General features: G+C 48.9%; 1 protein-coding gene across 5 annotated transcripts in view; it reads left to right on the top strand.

Annotated features, from left to right (window-relative positions):
- Positions 1–19,720, top strand: part of LOC139233915 (sorting nexin-11-like) — a 368,480-nt gene that overhangs the window by 84,657 nt on the left and 264,103 nt on the right. The window lies entirely within an intron of this gene.

Genomic DNA, 19,720 nt, shown 5'->3' with positions numbered 1-19,720 from the left:
TGGTGACCAGAACTGCACACAATACTCTAGCTGTGGCCTAACCAGTGTTTTATACAGTTCAAGCACAACCTCCCTACTCTTGTATTCAGTGCCTCGGCTAATAAAGGCAAGTATTCCGTATGCTTTCTTAACCACCTTATCTGCCTGTCCAAGATCCCTGTGTTCCTGTACACTTCTCAGTGACCTACCATTTATGGCCCCTAGTTTTGGACTTCCCCACCAAGTGGAAACATCTTCCCTCTCTTGAAGGCACTGACCAGGGTACAAATCCAGCTTGGGCAGTGGCACAGAACGGGCGGTATCGGCTCGGCCAGTGCCTGATTTTCAGTTCTATTGCAGTCATAGAATGGTTACAGCACAGAAGGGGGTCATTCGGCCCGTCGAGCCCGTGCTGGCTCTCTGCAAGAGCACTTCAGCTAGTCCCACTCCCTTACTCTGCAATTTTATTTCCTCAGGTGCTTATCCAATTTCCTTTTAAAAGCCGTGATTAAGTCTGCCTCCACCACCCTCTCAGGCAGCGCATTCCAGATCCTAACCACTCGCTGCGTATAAACGTTTTTCCTCATGTCGCCTTTGGTTCTTTTGCCAATCACCTTAAATCTGTGCCCACTGGTTCTCGACCCTTCTGCCAATGGGAACAGTTTCTCTATCTATTCTGCCCAGACCCCTTATGATTTTTTGTCATGTATGTAGACCATGTATACTAACTGTATAGTCACATAAGGTGTGCCACCAGAGGGCACTGCGGTGGGAGACCTGAGGGTCACCTGCATAGGTGTGCAGGGCCCAGTATAAAAGGCTGCCCACCATGCTTGTGCCTCACTCTGGGGTTACAATAAATGGGACTACGGTCACAATAGCTCCAGTACAATATTAGACCTCGTGGAGTCATTCATAAGAGTATTAAAGACATAACAACTGGCGACGAGATTACGAACTTTCACGCAAAAATGACTAACGTTGGTGCATTAGAAAAGTTCTCAGAGGGTGAAGATTGGGAAGCCTTTACAGAGCGGCTTGACCAATATTTCGCAGAAAACGACCTGGTAGGTAATGATCTGGCCACGCTGGCAGATAAGCGCAGAGCTGTCCTGTTGAACAGTTGTGGGCCCGCGGTCTATGGCCTCGTCAGGGACTTGCTTGCACTGGAGAAAATAACGACCAAGTCATACAAGGAGCTGAAAGTGCTAATTCGGGACCAACTCAATCCGAAGGAGAGCATCCTCATGGCCAGGCGTCAATTTTATACACACCACCGCCCGGAGGGCCAGGAAATCGCGAAGTACGCTGCCGACCTCAGGAGACTGGCAGCGCATCCCTCGTCAATGTGGAGCGGGACGTCTTCGTAATTGGCATCGGTCATGAGGCCCTTCTTCACAGGCTACTGTCTGCCGAAACCACCGTCACTCTGCAGAAGGCCAGCAGCAGCAAGGCGTTCACGACCTCAAACTGCAGCTCCAAGCAGATGATGACTCACTCTCAGGACTCAAACCCGGCAAGTACGTAAATAGAACGGCGCCTTTCACAGGCAGAACTGTTGAAAGTGAATCTGCCCAGGGCAGAGAGTACAGGCCCCCGAGGCCTTTAATTCAGAGTCCGCCGAGGGGTGCAAACGTAAGTCGAGTAGCACCATGCTGGCATTGCGGAGGTAATCACAGGGCTCATCAGTGTTGGTTCAGAGACTGTTTGCAAAGGCTGCAGCACAAAGAGCCAGCTCCAGAGAATTTGCAGAAGAGCTGTGACTCACCATGTGGAAGAGGAGTCAGTAGATGGCTGTTAATCCAGCGTGGATTACAAGGAGATGGCTAGAGAGACAGCTCAGTCCCAGGACAAAGTGTATTGATTATATACCTGCACTACAGATTGCCCTCCAGTGATAATGGAAGTCGAGATAAAAGGCATTCCAGTCTTCATGGAAATGGACACGGGGGCGAGTCAGTCAGTAATGAGCCAGGAAGCCTTTGAGAGGCTATGGAACGATCAAGCTGAACGACCCAAGCTGGTCCAGGTTCAGGCAAAGCTGCGCACCTACACCAAGGAACTGATATCAGTTGTTGGTCGTGCGTATGTAAGTGTATCCCATGATGGCGCGAGGCACAATTTACCACTGTGGATTGTTTCAGGTGATGGACCAACGCTACTTGGAAGAAGATGGATGGGGAAGATTCATTGGAACTGGGAAGACTTCATCCCTCCATTGATCGACATCCCCCGGGCTCAGAGGCAGAACAAGCCCCCACCTTCGGTTCGACCAGGCACCGGAGAGCAGATCTGCGCAGCCCCCGAGGCACAGACCGCTCATCACGACTGCGTGGCGATGATCCAGTCAAGACGACCCGAAAGCACCTTCCCGGTTTCAGTGGCAGGACTCCTGGGGAGGAAGATTAAATACGAGGGCGCCTTCCCAGCTTCAATGGCAGAATCCTTGGGAAAGAAGATCGTGGCAGTCGACATCATGGATAGGGAAAAGATGGCGTCCACGAGGTGAAGCGCTAATAGAAACATAGAAGCATAGAAAATAGATGCAGGAGTAGGCCATTTGGCCCTTTGAGCCTGCACTGCCATTCAATGAGTTCATGGCTGAACATGCAACTTCAGTACCCCATTCCTGCTTTCTCGCCATACCCCTTGATCCCCCTAGTAGTAAGGACTACATCTAACTCCTTTTTGAATATATTTAGTGAATTGGCCACAACAACTTTCTGTGGTAAAGAATTCCACAGGTTCACCACTCTCTGGGTGAAGAAGTTTCTCCTCATCTCGGTCCTAAATGGCTTACCCCTTATCCTTAGATTGTGACCCCTGGTTCTGGACTTCCCCAACATTGGGAACATTCTTCCTGCATCTAACCTGTCTGAACCCGTCAGAATTTTAAACGTTTCTATGAGATCCCCTCTCATTCTAATGAACTCCAGTGAATACAAGCCCAGTTGATCCAGTCTTTCTTGATATGTCAGTCGTGCCATCCCAGGAGTCAGTCTGGTGAACCTTCGCTGCACTCCCTCAATAGCAAGAATGTCCTTCCTCAAATTAGGAGACCAAAACTGTACACAATACTCCAGGTGTGGCCTCACCAAGGCCCTGTACAACTGTAGTAACACCTCTCTGCCCCTGTACTCGAATCCCCTCGCTATGAAGGCCAACATGCCATTTGCTTTCTTAACCGCCTGCTGTACCTGCATGCCAACCTTCAATGACTGATGTACCATGACACCCAGGTCTCGTTGCACCTCCCCTTTTCCTAATGGAGCAACAACACGTGGTTCCATGCAAGGAAGACAATTGGGGTAAAAGCAGTAAGGCCATTTTAAAGGAGGCCAGCAACCCACCATTTTTGAATGAACTGCTTGAAATTGGTAATCAATGTAAAAGTCCAGCTATAACGAGCAAAATGTTGTTGAGCGATGTCGGGTGCAAATTGCAATCAGCCAATGTAGCGGGCAAACACCTAACGGTCGTATACAGGTCCAGCGGGCTACCCAATGCTGTAGCCTGCGTCCCCGGGACCAGAACGATGTATCATAAAGTGTCCCCACAGCTGATAGAAGTCGACAAGCCGCAGAGTAAACGATCCCCGGAGAGCAGAGGCACCGGTAGCGATACCCTGCCTCAGATCGGTTTAACATTGCAGGCACCCGATGGCATGAACGGCCACGGGCTCGCAGTTGGCTACCGTCGCCCACCACCCGGGTGGAAAAGGCGCAGCCCACAAACCCACTCGCCACCACGGCAGTGCCCAAGAGCGAAGGGTCACCCGCAACGGCTCCTCCAAACGGGACCTGGACCAGCCAGGATCCCAAACTGGAGAATGCTCACAACGGTGCCCTCAAGGAAAGCGAGTCAGCAGTCCCCTGTGAACTGCTAGACAAGACGAGGCAGCCCCACCGTCGCGAAGACGAAACGCTCACTCGCTCAGACCGCTTCCCAGGGAGCAGCTGCGACACTGTGCAAACAAAAAGGACAGGGAGGTCACAGAGACATCAGCTATCTTTGGGCCTGCCTGAGACTCGGAGTAACGGCAAGAGCCCTGAGCTCCGGCAACTCGAGCAAAATGACTCACCTCGCCCACAGACCGACTAGCATGGGGCGCTGCGCCGCCATCTGACGACCCGGATCTCGTCCGGCCGTGCTGGAACTAGACTGTCCTTGTGTACTTGTACTGATATACCTGGACTGATCATGTAAATGTACCACCCAAAAAGAAACGCAACTGTAATCCACCCAACAAATGTACCAAGATGTAAATGTAAAACTCATGTGATGAACTTGAATACAACATGCATGTAACGGGCCATTAGCATGATCCCTGTGTGTGTGGGGGGGGGGGGAGGGGGGGAGAGAATGGAGTAGTCATGGACTCACAACCAGAAATCACGGGGACCTCCACTGGCAACAAATCTCACTACCAACCCACCCAAGCTAGAAGCGACTCTCCAATGGTCAACCAGGAAGAGCAAAGCCCAGGTCACCGTCAATGTACGAGTCAATTTGCATTAAAAACTTGTTTGGGGGGAAGTGATGTCATGTATGTAGACCGTGTATACTAACTGTAAAGTCACATAAGGTGTGCTACCAGAGGGCACTGCGGTGGGAGAACTGAGGGTCACCTGCATAGGTGTGCAGGTCCCAGTATAAAAGGCTGCTTACCATGCTTGTGCCTCACTGGGGTTACAATAAATGGGACTACGGTCACAACAGCTCAAGTACAATACTAGACTTCGTGGAGTCATTCATAAGTGTATTAAAGACATAACATCTATCAAATCTCCTCAACCTTCTCTGCTCCAAGGAGAACAGTCCCAGCTTCTCCAGTCTATCCATGTAACTGAAGTCCCTCATCCCTGGAACCATTCTTGTAAATCTTTTCTGCACCCTCTCTAAGACCTTCACATCCTTCCTAAAGTGCGGTGCCCAGAATTAGACACAGTACCCCAGATAAGGCCGAACTGGTGTTTTATAACTTCCTTGCTTTTGTGCTCAATGCCTCTATTTATGAAGCCCAGGAGGCATGGCAACAGTCAGTGGAATTAAATATCAGACGCTGTCTATAACGGCGGCTGGTCCGATACCGCCCATTCTGCCCGAGACGAATTTCTACCCTGCTGTCTCCTACCTGGGCACCATTCAACTGACAGGAACTCTTCGGTACCTCACCCAAGTAGCAGCCTTTCACGTGTGAATCCAGACTGAGTGTTGGTTGGCTATTTCACCACGAGAAGAATCGCAGTTGAGTCCAATCCTGTCCTCGCCTGACACATGCGCACCTTCTACTTGGACCTCACTAGATATCCAATGGTTTTAGATAAGGTAACCTCGAATATTGCTGCAGAATAAGCAAGGGCAACAGGATAAAAGTGGCATTAATACAGTTATTGAAAAATAAACTTGAAACCAGTCTTGGGGTGAACTTTTTTACTGGAAGCGTAACAAATGTTAGGAATAATCTGCCATGCTGGGTTGGAGACAGGCAAATTAGGGGCATTATTAATACAGCTGGATGAGAGAATGGGAAAGCCAGGGCACTAAGAAAGAAAAGAAAGAACCTGCATTTGTATAGCTCCTTTCATGACCTCAGGACATCCCAAAGTGCTTTACAGCCAATGAAGTGTAGTCACTGTTGCAATGCAGGGAAATGCGGCAGCCTATTTATGCACAGCAAGGTCCCACAAACAGCAATGTGATAATGTTCAGATCATCTCTTTTAGTGCTGTTGGTTAAGGGATAATTGAGCGATGGGCTTTGACTGACCGAACACTGTTTCTCATTCTTGACTTTGCTCCTGTTTTTGTATTAATATAGATAGGGTGTCAAAAGCCCATCCGATTTTCTTTTCCCCTCCCTCCTTCCCTCTCCCACTCCCTCCCTCCGACTTTCTCTCTCTCCGACTTTCTCTCTCTCCATCCCTCCCTCGGACTCTCCCTCCCTCTGACTCTCCCTCCCTCTGACCCTCCCTCCCTCTGACCCTCCCTCCCTACCTCGCTCCATTCCTTCCTCCCTCCCTGTCTCTCTCTCCATCCCTCCCTCCCTCCCTATCTCCCTCTCTCTCTCTCTCTCTCTCCATCCATCCCTCCCTCCCTCCCTCCCTAGCCCAGGAGCAATGAGAACAATTGTACCAGTCCAGCAGAGAAAAATCGAGGAGTTAATGACATCTGCTGGAAGCATTTTGCTTAAACCTATGGTTTATGCTGATGCTGGGTTAAAGTTGAAGTGCCTGTTTTATTACCATGGTGAAGGTAACCTAAACTTGGACCTGTGGACTTACAGTTTGTACCCAAGAACTGAAGGACTAGCACACAAATTATTCACTGATAAAACAAGCTGCTTTAGCACATCTGACATTCTAGCCCTTTGCTCCCTTTATATATTTCTGTTGAACATTTATTATTTTACAATTATCGCCAAAGGCACAATAATTAATATTCTTGAATTTAAAAAAAGATTAAAATAAGTTACCCATTTTTCAACTCTGTTCCATTTCTCCGTTCTACAGGCTCCGCAACTTATCTGTAAGCAAAGTCCAGCTTTTCAAAAGCTTGAGAATTCTTTAGGTTTGAAGATCAATGCTGCAAGATTGGGTTAAGACTATAAGATGAAAGTAGAGTTGTGACTGGGATAACTTATCAGTGATATCACACAGAATTGATCTGTTTCCTGTCAGCCGACTCACATCAAAAGCACTGAGTGAGGGAGGCGTAGTGAACAGTAAGGCAATGCTTAACCAGGCTTTGTGGCTGCTGGACGATGCAGTTTGACGTTTAAACTCCATCATAGGCAGTCCCTCGGAATTGAGGAAGACTTGCTTTCACTCTTAGCATGAGTTCTTAGGTCCAATATGAGAACCACAGTCTCTGTCACAGGTGGGGCAGACAGTGGTTGAGGGGAAGGGTGGGCGGGGAGTCTGGTTTGCCGCACGCTCCTTCCGCTGCCTGCGCTTGATTTCTGCATGCTCTCGGCGATGATACTCGACGGGCTCAGCGCCCTCTCAGATGCACTTCCTCCACTTAGGGTGGTCTTTGGCCAGGGATCCCCGGGTGTCAGTGGGAATGTCGCACTTTATCAGGGAGGCTTTGAGGGTGTCCTTATAACGTTTCCTCTGCCCGCCTTTGGCACGTTTGCTGTGGACGAGTTCCGAGTAAAGCGCTTGCTTTGGGAGTCTCGTGTCTGGCATGTGAACTATATGGCCTGCCCAGCAAGCTAATCCAGTGTGGTCAGTGCTTCAATGCTGGGGATGTTGGCCTGGACAAGGATGCTAATGTTTGTGCTTCTGTCCTCCCAGGGGATTTGTAGAATCTTGCGAAGACATCGCTGGTGGTATTTCTCCAGTGACTTGAGGTGTCTACTGGACATGGTCCACATCTCTGAGCCATACAGGAGGGCAGGTATTACTACAGCCCTGTAGACCATGAGCTTGGTGACAGTTTTGAGGGCCTGGTCTTCAAACACTCTTTTCCTCAGGGGGCTGAAGGCTGCGCTGGAGGCGGTGTTGGATCTTGTCGTCAATGCCTGCTCTTGTTGATAGAAGGCTCCCGAGATAAGGGAAGTGGTCCACGGTGTCCAGGGCCACGCCGTGGATCTTGATGACTGGAGGGCAGTGCTGTGCGGTGAGGACAGGCAGGTGGAGGACCTTTGTCTTACTGATGTTTAGCGTAAGGCCCATGATTTCATACGCCTCAGTAAATATGTCGACTGTGTCATGGAGTTCAGCCTCTGTGTGTGCACAGACGAGCTACAGTACGCGGATGTTTAAACCCCAAACTGCATTCAGCCCCGTGTAACCGTTACCCTGCTTTCTTTGAGACATACATTTACTCAAGACAAACAAAATAAAGACTTGCATTTATAGAGCAAGTCCCAAAGCGCTTTACAGCCAATTCAGTACTTTTTGAACTGTGGTCACTGTTGTAATGTAGGAAACGCGGCCGCCAATTTGCGCACAGCAAGCTCCCACAAACAGCAATGTGATAAATGACCAGATAATCTCTTTTTTTTAGTGATGCTGGGTGAGGCCAGGACACTGGGGAGAACGTCCCTGCTCTGCTTTAAAATGGGATGGGATCTTTTACCATCCACCTGAGAGAGCAGACGGGGTCTCGGTTCAACGTCTCATCCGAAAGATGGCACCTCCGACTGTGCGGCGCTCCCTCAGACGAGCCTTTTTATATTATAGTCCGAGTCGGGGCAGCGTGACCTGATGTCTGTGTGTACGCACCCCGAGGATTGGTTGGATGTTTCCTGAGAGTGGAGCTGAGCCAGCAAACTTTGGCTGGCCTGCTCCCTCCCGTGTGGCACGTGGCAGTTCTCTGCAGCTTTATCCAGCAGCAGACTTGTAACTCAAGGCTGTCAAGTGGTTTGGTTCTGGTTAAAGTGCTGTCAGATCCTGTTCCTTTAGCTGTTCCCGGCTCCCGAGAGCAGGGGGCGCGTTATAAGTAATTTGTTATTGGATTTCTGGAAACCTGCAAGAGTTGCCATCTAATTGCAGACAGTACCTGGGAGTGGTTTATAAACATCGGTTCAACTCTGGACAGCTTTCAGCCCTGTAACACACTACATGTCATCTTACAGAACTTAACGCTTTTCATTCCTACAATGAAGGACAAACTTGCATTATGGCACACCTTACCAGAAATATCTCCAAGCGCGTTACTCTGAAGTGCAGTGGTAGTTATCTAGTAAGTATGTGCGTATGTTTAGCAAGATCCCACAGACAGTGGTGAAATGAATGAACAGGCGGCCTGTTTTTTTTCTGGTGTTGCTGATTGTTGCCCAGGACACAGGGAGAATACTGTGAAAGAACACTATTCTTTAAATAGTGCCGTGGGATCTTTAACATCCACCTGGACATCAGAAGGACCATTGGGATCTAGGTTTAAAGTCTCATCCGCGTCAGCCGTGGCTCAGTGGGCAGCACTCTCGCCTCTGAGTCAGAAGGTTGTGGGTTCAAGTCCCACTCCAGGGACTTGAGCACACAATCTAGACTGACAGAGTGCTGCACTGTCGGAGGGGCAGTACCGAGGGAGCGCTGCACTATCTGAGGGGCAGTACTAAGGGAATGCCGCACTGTTGGAGGTGCTGTCTTTCGGGAGAGCAGTTAAATGCAAGTGGACGTAAATTATCCCATAACACTATCTTGAAGCAGGGGTGTTACCCCTGGTGTCCTGGCCGATATTTATCCCTCAATCAACATCACTAAAAAACAGATTATCTGGTCATCATTACATTGCTGTTTATGGGAGCTTGCGTGAGTAAATTGGCTGCCGTATTTCCTACATTACAACAGTGACTACACTTCAAAAATACTTGGTTGTGAAAGACACTGTAGAAATGCAAGTCTTTCTTTCTCAGCCAAAGGACTATAGTTGAGAGAATTGCAGCCTCTCAGTCTGTTGTGGTGATGGTCATACAATCTCCTTTGTGTAAGGGTGCTGGAGGTCTAACCAGGGAATAATGTGCAATGGATTACAGTGCGATAATAATGTATCCATACAGGCTTATTACTTAGTTGAGCAAATCTGAAAGATTAATTTTCAGAAAATTGATGCAGACGTAGATGTTGTTATTGATAGATCTTTCACTATAGTTTCCTTAATACCATAGACCAGACATTACAGTGCCGATATAAGCCTACGAAAGCTTAACATGTTTTAATGCAGGGTTGTTCCTGGGTTTATAACATGACAAGTCTGCCAGTGGACCATGACATTTTTACACTGCAGCAGCTTCCCTGAGCAGTGCCTGTACTCTCACGCAGGCTTCCAGTAAAAGTGTCAGCCCCGGTGCCTGTTAAGTGAACAGCAATCAAGGATAATAAAACTGGACAGCACAGGACAGAGGGGAGGAGATGCTCATTCCCCGATGGCCCAGTGAGTTATCTCCAGGTTGGAGTAGGGTGGGAGAGCAGGCAGGGCTTCTGCTCCTGATAGCCAGGCGATTACTGTCCCTGGCTGTAAAGTGCATCTTTATGGCTCTCGGATGAGCAGTGAATTGGACTTGACTTCCGTCTTTCAGATGAGACGTTAAACCAAGGCCTCATCTGCCATAAAAGATCCTGCGGCACTATTTCGAAGAAGAGCAGGGGAGATCGTCCTTGTATCCTGGCCAATATTTATCCCCCAACCAACATCGCTAGAAAAACAGATGATCTGACCGTTATCATAGAATAGAATCATAGAAATTTACGGCGCAGAAGGAGGCCATTCGACCCATCGCATCGGTGCCTCATTGCTGTTTGTGGGAGCTTGCTGTGCGCAAATTGGCTGCCGCATTTCCTATCATCATCATCATAGGTGGTCCCTTGACCGAGGATGACTTGCTTCCACGAGAGCTCGCAGATGTTTCAATGAAGGACCCGATGTTCCAGTCCTGAACTCCAATTGAGGGGGTGGAAGATGCCTGTGCGTGGATTGTTTTAACGTGTGGTGACTGTTGCACATCAGCCACCACACGGGCTTGACAGAGCTAGGCCTTTATCCAGCGGCAAGGATTAACCAGGACGACTGGATACCTGCTCTGCTGCACGGACCTAGTGCGCATACATATTGCAGTGTGGGCTGGCCCGTGCTGCCCCTGGGCCCTCGGCTCCTCTGGGCCCCGTACCTTCATTCGCCACACCTCAGCCACGATGTTCCAGGGCACAGCGCTCAGCGCTCCAGCTCTATTTATAGCCCCGATCTGCGGTGGTATTCTCTCACAGGTCGGGGCGGCCCATGATGTCCTACAACGGTGACTAGACTTCAATAGTATTTCTATGTCTGTTAACTGCTGTGGGTCGTCCTGAGGTCATGGAAGGCGCTACATAAATGCAAGTCTGTCTTTCTTTCTGGACTGTGTTGCCCTCCATGGTCGAAGAGCCTGCCGATACTCACACTTGAAGACTGTCCACTTGGGCGAGGAGCCGGCAACTGCGGAGCCTGTGTCCCAACAAGACTCAGCTGCTGTGGGACAGATGGGGCGAGCACTTATTTTTAAAAGTCACTCTCAGCTAATAAAGTTTTTAGTTCGGAACAGGAGGAGGCCATTCAGCCCCTCGAGCCTGTTCCGACATTCATTTGCATCACGGCTGATCTGTATCTTAACTCCATCCATCCGCCCTGGCTCCCTAACCCTTAATACCCTTACCCAACAAATATCTATCCATCTCACTTTTGAAATTTTCAATCGACTCTCGGCCTCAAACATTTTTTTCGAACATCATCATCATAGGCAGTCCCTCGAAATCGAGGAAGACTTGCTTCCACTCTAAAAGTGAGTTCTCAGGTGACTGAACAGTCTAATACGGGAATTACCGTCTCTGTCATAGATGGGACAGACAGTGGTTGAGGGAAAGGGTGGGTGGGGAGTCTGGTTTGCCGCACGCTCCTTCCGCTGCCTGCGCTTGCTTTCTGCATGCTCTCGGCGAACATACGAACAATGACGGACTGGTAAAGCCTCTCTGCTCCATCCAGCCTTACCACACAAGTGCAATCACCATCAGAGGCAGTCCCTCGGATTCCCACTGCCCTTTGTGTGAAGAAGTGCTTCCTGACATCACCCCTGAACGGCCTGGCTCTAATTTTAAGGTGATGCCCCCTTGTTCTGGACTCCCCCCACCCACCAGAGGAAACGGTTCCCCTGCGATCCACCCTATCAATATTTTGTTTTGCAGGCTCTTTCCTGAGCTGAACTGAAAAGCAAGTGGAAAACAGAATATGAAATGTGCCTGTCCTGAATCCTCTCTCTCGCTTGCTGTGCTCCTGTTAATCCTGCTTTGTGTCGTGCTCAGCTAATTTTTGGCCCACCCAGTGATTAGAAGTTTTTTTGAGTTTGTGAACCATAGTTAGTGTATTTACAGCTAGTTTGAACCCTGTCACCTCTGTCACTCAATGCCCTAATTGCTGTTGTAAACGGCAGCATATTCTCTAACCTGATGAGATGGGGGTTGGTGTAGAGGGTAGCGGGTATTTACTTATAGAGATAAAGCCTGTTTATACTGCACAATCGCTTGTGACTCAGGTTACACAGGTCTGAAAGGAGAGTTCTTTTTTGGCGTTGTAATTACATTTTGTTAAAGCTCTGCACTCAGGTAATCTCAGATTTATGTTTGTTCTATGTTTAAGCTTCAGCTGCTAATATAAAGAGCACCCTGACAGCTGGGAGGGTTGTGAGAAGGCTCGTTCAGTTTATTCGGAGTCAGGGCATAAAAAGGGGAATTTGTGTCGGGGATTCACAAGGTCGTTTTAGCGTACTTCGTGCTAAACCAGAATCCACTCCCATGGGATCAGTAGCAATTTGCAATTATACAGCACCTTTAATGTGGTAAAACATCCTGCTTGAAAAGGTGCAACATCCCCACTGACACCTGGGGATCCCTGGCCCAAGACCGCTGAAAGTAGAGGAGAAGCATCCGGGAAGGTGCTGAACACCTCGAGTCCCTTCGCCAAAAGCACGCAGAAGCCAAGCGTAAACAGCAGAAGGAGCGCACGGCAACCCAAGCATCTCACCCACCCGCCCCTCCAACCGCCGTCTGCCCCACCTGTGACAGAGACTGTAGGTCCCGCATTGGACTCATCAGTCACCTGAGAACTCTGTGCAGTGTGGAAGCAAGTCATCCTCGACTCCGAGGGACCGCCTGAGAAGAAGAAAATATCCCAAGGTGCTTCAGAGCAGCGTAATCAGACAAAAATTCACACCGAGCCACGTGAAGAGATATTTGGGGAGGTGTAGGTTAAACAAGTGTCTTAAAGGAAGTTAGATAGGTGGAGAAGCAGAGAGGTTTTCAGAGGAAATTCCTAAAGGCAGCTGAAGGCACAGAAGGAGGCAAATTCAGCCCACCGCGCCCGTGCCGGCTCTGTGAAAGAGCGACCCAATTAGTCCCATTCCTTGCTCTTCCCTACAGCTCCGCAATTCTTTTCCTTTTCAAGTATATATCCCTTTTGAAAGCCACTACTGAACCTGCTTCCAGCGCCCTCTCGGGCAGTGCGTACCTGGTGCAGCACCTTACAGACCAAGGATGCCTTAAGTTTCCCGTCTGGTCCGTGCTGGTCTCCATCAAAGTGGCCAATGGGGCATTAGAATTCGTTTCAAAATGGGGTTTAAAAAATCACCCAGGGTTCACGCTTCTGGTTATTATCTAATGATCCCTGTGTGCGTGTGTCCTGGGTGAGTATAGGTACAGCTTCAGCGCTCTCCCCATGGTCTAACAGCCCACTGACACGCAGGGCAGTGATTTCCACCTCTCTGCTTGCCAGCTCATGATTTTCTGCCCATTAAATTGCAACAGTGGAAAACCCAGCCTGACTGCCAGCGCATCGATCGTAGAATCTTACAGCACAAAAGGGACCGATCGTGTCTGGTCTGAGCAATCCAATTAGTCCAACTGCCCTCCTCTTTCCCCATAGCCCTGCTGATGTTTCCTTTTCATATACATAGATATATATATATAATTCTCTTTTGAAAGTTACTATTGAATACATAAGAAATAGGAGCAGGAGTCGGCCATTTGGCCCCTCGAGCCTGCTCCGCCAGTCAATAAGATCACGGCTGATCTGATCATGGCCTCAGCTCCACTTCCCTGCCAGCTCCCCAAATCCCTTATCATTCAAAAATCTGTCTATCTCCACCTTAAATATATTCAATGACCCAGCCTCCACAGCTCCCTGGGGCAGAGAATTCCACAGATTTACAACCCTCTGAGAGAAGAAATTCCTCCTCATTTCCATTTATAATGGGCGACCCCTTATTCTGAAACATTTTCCCACATTATATTCCATCTGTAAAATGTTTGCCCACTCACTTAGCCTATCTATATCCCTTTGCAGATTCTTTGCGTCCTCTCCACAACTTGCTTTCCCACCGGCCGCTCAGGCAGATCATGAAGGGTGAGGTATCAGAAACCAGCTAGGCTCCATATAGTCGTACTCCAGCATGAGCTTCAGGGGAGGAGAGAGAGAAGGAAGAAAGACCTACATTTATATAGCATCTTTCATGACCTTAGGACATCTCAAAGCGCTTTACAGTCAATTAAATACTTTTGAAATGTAGTCACTGTTGTAATGTGGGAAACGCAGCAACCAATTTGCGCACAGCAAGCTCCCACTAACAGCCAATGTGATAATGGCCAGATAATCTTTTTTTAGTGATGTTAGTTTAGGGATAAATATTGGCCCCAGGACACTGGGGATAACTCCCCTGCTCTTCTTCAAAATAGTGCCATGGGATCTTTTACCTCCACCCGAGAGGGCAGACGGGGCCTCGGTTTAATGTCTCATCCGAAAGACGGCCCTTCCGACAGTGCAGCGCCTTCCGACAGGCCCTGAGTTAGCTGGCTTGCATGTTGCATTGGTTCCTGCAACCTGGAAATAGGTACGGGAGGGGGACAGCAAGTCATGGAGGGGGAGATGGGCAAGGGTGACTGACAGTTTGACCGAAAGGATGGGGTTTGAGAAGATTGAGGTTTAAAGGCAGTGAGAGAAGTGGGGACGGAATGGGGTTTAAAAAAAAAGGAAGAATTGCATTTATATAGCGCCTTTCATGATCTCAGGACGTCTCAAAGCGCTTCACAGCCAAGGAATTACTTTTGGAGTGTAGTCACTGTTATAATGTAGCCAATGTGCGCAGCAAGCTCCCACAAACAGTAATGTGGTAATGACCAGATCATCTGTTTTAGATGTTGGTTGAGAGATGGATATTGGCCAGGTCATCAGGGATAACTCCCCTGCTCTTCTTCAAATAGTGCCGTGGGATCTTATACGTCCACCTGAGAGAGCAGACGAAGCCTTGGTTTAATGTCTCATCCGAAAGACTGCACCTCCGACAGTGCAGCGCTCCCTCAGTACTGCCCCTCCGACAATGCGGCGCTCCCTCAGTACTGCCCCTTTGACAGTGCGGCACTCCCTCAGTACTGCCCCTCCGACAATGCAGCATTCCCTCAGTACTGCCCCTCCGACAGTGCGGCGCTCCCTCAGTACTGCCCCTGACAGTGTGGCACTCCCTTAGCACTGCAGTGGGAGGGTCAGCCTGGATTATGTGCTCAGGTCTATGGAGTGGGACCTGACCCCACGACCTCTTGACTTGGGAGGCGAGCGTGCTGCCCATTGAGCCATGGCTGACACTTTTTATCGGCTGACGCGGTCGATAGGTGCCGAGTTTCCAACTCTTTCCAAAGCGCATTCATCGGCCAGACTGCCAGGAACTACAGAATAGAGTCCTGCTCCCCACCTGAATTCATTCCACCATCCGCCCCCGCGAGGTCTGCTTTTACTGGCACACAGTCTGTGGAACAGTAACCCCCTCCTCCCTCCCGAGCTGCGTATCTGCATCGTTGGAATGACTGTTCGACTCACCTCGGCAATGCCTCTGATGCTCCTACGCAGCGGCTGCAAAGGACTCGCACACAGTTAATAGTGTGGAGTCTGTTTTATCTGTTTAGATCACATCCTGTCTGGAATTAGAGCAGACAGAATTAATCTTAAACTTCCTGCAGGGGGGAGGATAAAACCAAAACCCTACGACACACAACCTAATTCAGTGTGAGGTTAAACAAAGCCAGGAGTTGTTTTTCAAGCTCGTTTTAAAAAAAAATGAGGCCAGTCCTCCCCTTAACGCTGCAGCTTTCCCCCCGAAAGGTGAAGTGTTTATTTTTTTATTTCCTGAATTAACAGCGCAGGGACCGACTTCTGCTGAAATGCAGAGCCGCAGGAGCCAGGCGCCCTCCAGCCACAGCCCGAGCCCACGTGGTCACGCTTCGCAAGTTATACCTTGCAGCCACTGCCTGCGTTTATCCAGCGTCTTTAATAACGGGCCACAGAGGAGAAAGGGATAGTCAGCAGCTCGGACTGTCGGTGGGGTGGTATTGCCCAAATGCACAGTCCAAAAGGCGGGTTTTAGGGAGGGAGCTTTTCCGTGTCGGGGAAATGAGTTCCGAGAGGCAACCCAAGGGTCTAATAAGTGTCAGTATGTTCATCAACCATGTGGGGAGGGGACACGTTACATCGGAAGTCGATCCTGACCTCGCCCCAATGCCCACACGCCCCACTTTTCTAGCAGGGGTCATTGGATGGAGACCACTGAATTTCCGGAGCCTAGCCCAGGAAAGTTGAAAGAAAGACTTGCATTTATATAGCGCCTTTCACGACCAGCGGGCGTCGCAAAGCACTTTACAACTTATGAAGTACTTTTGAAGTGTAGTCACTGTTGTAATGTGGGAAACGCGGCAGCCAATTTTTCGCACAGCAAGCTCCCACAAACCGCACTGTGATAATGACCAGAAATTATGATTTTGTTATGTTGATTGAGGGATAAATATTGGCTTCAGGACACTGGGGATAACTCCCCTCCTCCTCTTCAAAATAGTGTCGTGGGATCTTTTACATTCACCTGAGAAAGCAGACTCGGCTTAATGTTTCATCCGAAAGACAGCACCTCCGACAGTGCAGCATTCCCTCAGCACTGCACTGGGAGTGTCAGCCTAGATTTATGTGCTCAGGTCTCTGGAGTTGGACTTGAACCCACAACCTTCTGACTCAGAGGCGAGAGTGCTGCCCACTGAGCCACAGCTGGCACTGCAGCCGCCCAGCTGAGACCCGGTAACTGTACGTGTCCAGTACACAGTGGGTAGGAACAGGAAGTGACCATTCAGCCCCTCGAGCCTGTTCCACATTTAATTAGATTGTGGCTAATCTGTATCTTTACTCCATCTACCCACCTTGGTTCTGTAACCCTTAATACCCTTACCTAAGTTTTGAAAATTTCAATTGACTCCCCCAGGTTCAACAGCTTTTTGAGGGGGGGGGGGGCGCGGTGCCAGATTCCCACTGCCCTTTGTGTGAAGAAATGCCTCTTGACATCGCCCTGAACGGCATGGCTCTGATTTTACTACGTTTCACTGCGTTAAAGGCGCTATATTAATACAAGTTGCCGTTATTGTTAAGGTTATGCCCCTTTGTTCTGGACTCCCCTCTCCAGAAGAAATAATATTACATGGACAAAGGGGAATAATTCACTCCTGGCTGGTTCTGTGTGTGTCTCAGTGTCAACTCCTGTAGATGTACACAGTACACTCCGGGTAAAGGGAACGATTCGCTCCATTAAAAGCGGTTAAACCTGGGGTGTTCGCTGTTAGGGGAGTGGCCTTTCGACTGTGCTCTTAAACCGCAATCCTGCACTCTGTGAAGAGCAATCCCGTCTTGAATGCGTTTTGTTATTATTTTACATTCTGTTGCAGTATCCCCTGTTTTTTTTAATAGGATTGGGTTGAAACCCAATAATAGCTGTAATCTGTTGCCTCCTACACACCTTTTAAATCAGGTTTAGTACGCAGAGCCTGAAAGCTGCAGAGGCTGCCGGGCGCTGGTGTTAATGAATAGGCAGCCTGTTAGAAACGGGGAGCACCGTTGCTTTGAACAAGCAAAGCACTGTCTAGAAATCTTTCTTACAAGACAGGTTTCCCGTAAAAGTGTCAGCTGCGGTGTCTGTTAAATGAGCGAAAGCGAAAGGAAATGAAAATTAAAACCACAACACAGAGAAGAGGAGAGGCCAACCAGTCAGGCAACATCTGCTGAAGCAGTGAGCTCGCCGGCTCAATGCATAGTCTGTGCTGAGTAAACCCAGCTTAGCCGAGGCACCGATAGGGGAACTGCAATTAACCCCCGTGGTCCCCCCCCCCCCCCCATTTCTGTAACCTCCTCTAGCCTGACAACCCTCCGGGATTTCTGCACTGATCCAATTTTGGCCATTTGCGCATCCCTGATTTTAATCGCTCCACCATTGGCGGCCGTGCCTTCAGCTGCTAAGGCTGTAAACTCTGGAATTCCCTCCCTAAACCTCGCCGCCTCTTTTTCCTCCTTTAGCTCATTCCTTAAAACCTACCTCTTTGATGAAGCTTTTGGCCACCTGTCCTAATATCTAATTTTGTCTGCTAACGCTCTTGTGCAGCACCTTGGGATGTTTTACTACGTTAAAGGTGCTATATAAATTCAAGTTTGTTGTTGGAGTAGGGAGAGGAATAGATTCGGCAGCTGCACCTGCTCCTGATCATTATTTAGTGACACTGTTTGTAAAGTGCATGTGTCAGGACAAAATCCAGCTCGGGTGTGATGCCCCCCACAGTGAAATAGGCCGCTGGTTAAAATAATGCTAACAGTACCGAAAGCCTAGGCCTTGTTGCCTAGAGTCAGACATGAAGAATGGCTGCTTGAATGAGGTGCAGGAGGGCGGCTATTGCCTGTGGAATCTTACCCCAGCGAGAGTCAACCGGCCCCTTCAGGAGGTCCAAAGAAACTTGGTGGGGGGGTGGGGGGGGGAATCTAGGTACATAGATCATTATAATGCCCTGGACAGGTACAGAAAATTATCAAAAAGGCTAATGGCATGCTGGCCTTTATATCTAGAGGACTAGAATACAAGTAGAGGTTATGCTGTAGCTGTAGCTGGTTAGACCACACCTGGAGCACTGTGACCAGTTCTGGGCACCACACCTTAGGAAGTCTATATTGGCCTTGGAGAGAGTGCAGCGTGGGTGTACCAGTTTTACCTGGACTTCAAGGGTTAAAATACGAGGAGAGATTACACAAAGGAGGGTTGCATTCCCTGAAAATTAGAAGGTTAAGAGGTGATTTGATCGAAGTTTTCAAGATATTAAGGAAGCAGATAGGGGAGATAGAGAGGGACTATTCCCGCTGGTTGGGGATTCCAGGACGAGGGGGCACAGTCTAAAAATTAGAGCCAGATCTTTCAGGAGTGAAATTAGGAAACACTTCTATACAAAAAGAGTGGTAGAGGTTTGCAACGCTCTTCTGCAAACGGTAATTGATGCTGGGTGAATTAATTTTAAATCTGAGATTGATAGCTTTTTGTTAACCAAAGGTATGAAGGGATATGGGACCAAAGGCGGGTATATGGAGCCATGATCTATTGAATGGCAGGACAGGCTCGAGGGGCTTAATGGCCCCCTCTTCACCCTATAAAAGTTAGGACAAAATAAAAAATAAGCAAATAATCGGAAGCAGGATTTACCTGGAGTTTTCTTGCTGCGATTGAGCGAGGTTGCATTCCGTTCTGTATCCGTGCTGTCAGTGTCCCTGTACTCACGGCTATAGGATATGCCTCTTGTGTGGAAAAGATACTGTGAAGCATCATTAATTTCTTCACACACTGGCACTTTCTGCCAGATGACAATCCATTGTGGAGGTGCTGTCAGCAAAAGTAATCACCCTCTAATTATAGCTCTCATTTCCACTCCTTTCTCCCTTCCTCCCTTTGACTAATGGTCAAGTATACTTCCTCAGGGTGTCTGGGCAACCTATGTTTCTCCTTAATGTTGTTCTCTGAACTCGTGCAGTGTTGCACTAAATGGCCATCCTGAGCTACCCAGTAACTGGCTAGGCCACTTTACAGGGTCAAGCCCATGGTGAGAGTCGAGTCAGGTGTAGCGCAGACCAGGCAGTCTCTGAAAGGCATTAGTGCACTCAGTCGGGTTTTTACAGTGATTCCAAGGCTCTGGCCATGTTCTCGAGGCCATTCCGTTTTTTTAACTATTTGGTTCGATGGTCGAGTACCATAGGCACTTCATTGTTGTACCCATTCTAAGTGTGTGCCCTTGGGCTGAGCCCAATCCCATATGCAGCACACATCCATACATGCACAGCACGGCTCAGTGCTAGACTGCACCGCTTATTGTGGCAGCACCTTCATGGCAAAGAACAATGAAAGAACGATCTTGCATTTATATAGCACCTTTCACAACCTG

Source organism: Pristiophorus japonicus, chromosome 21 (assembly GCF_044704955.1).
Source record: "Pristiophorus japonicus isolate sPriJap1 chromosome 21, sPriJap1.hap1, whole genome shotgun sequence".
Classification (NCBI taxonomy): Eukaryota; Metazoa; Chordata; class Chondrichthyes; family Pristiophoridae; genus Pristiophorus; species Pristiophorus japonicus.
The sequence above is the reverse complement of the archived record's forward strand: the minus strand, read 5'-3'. Positions and strand labels throughout refer to the sequence as shown.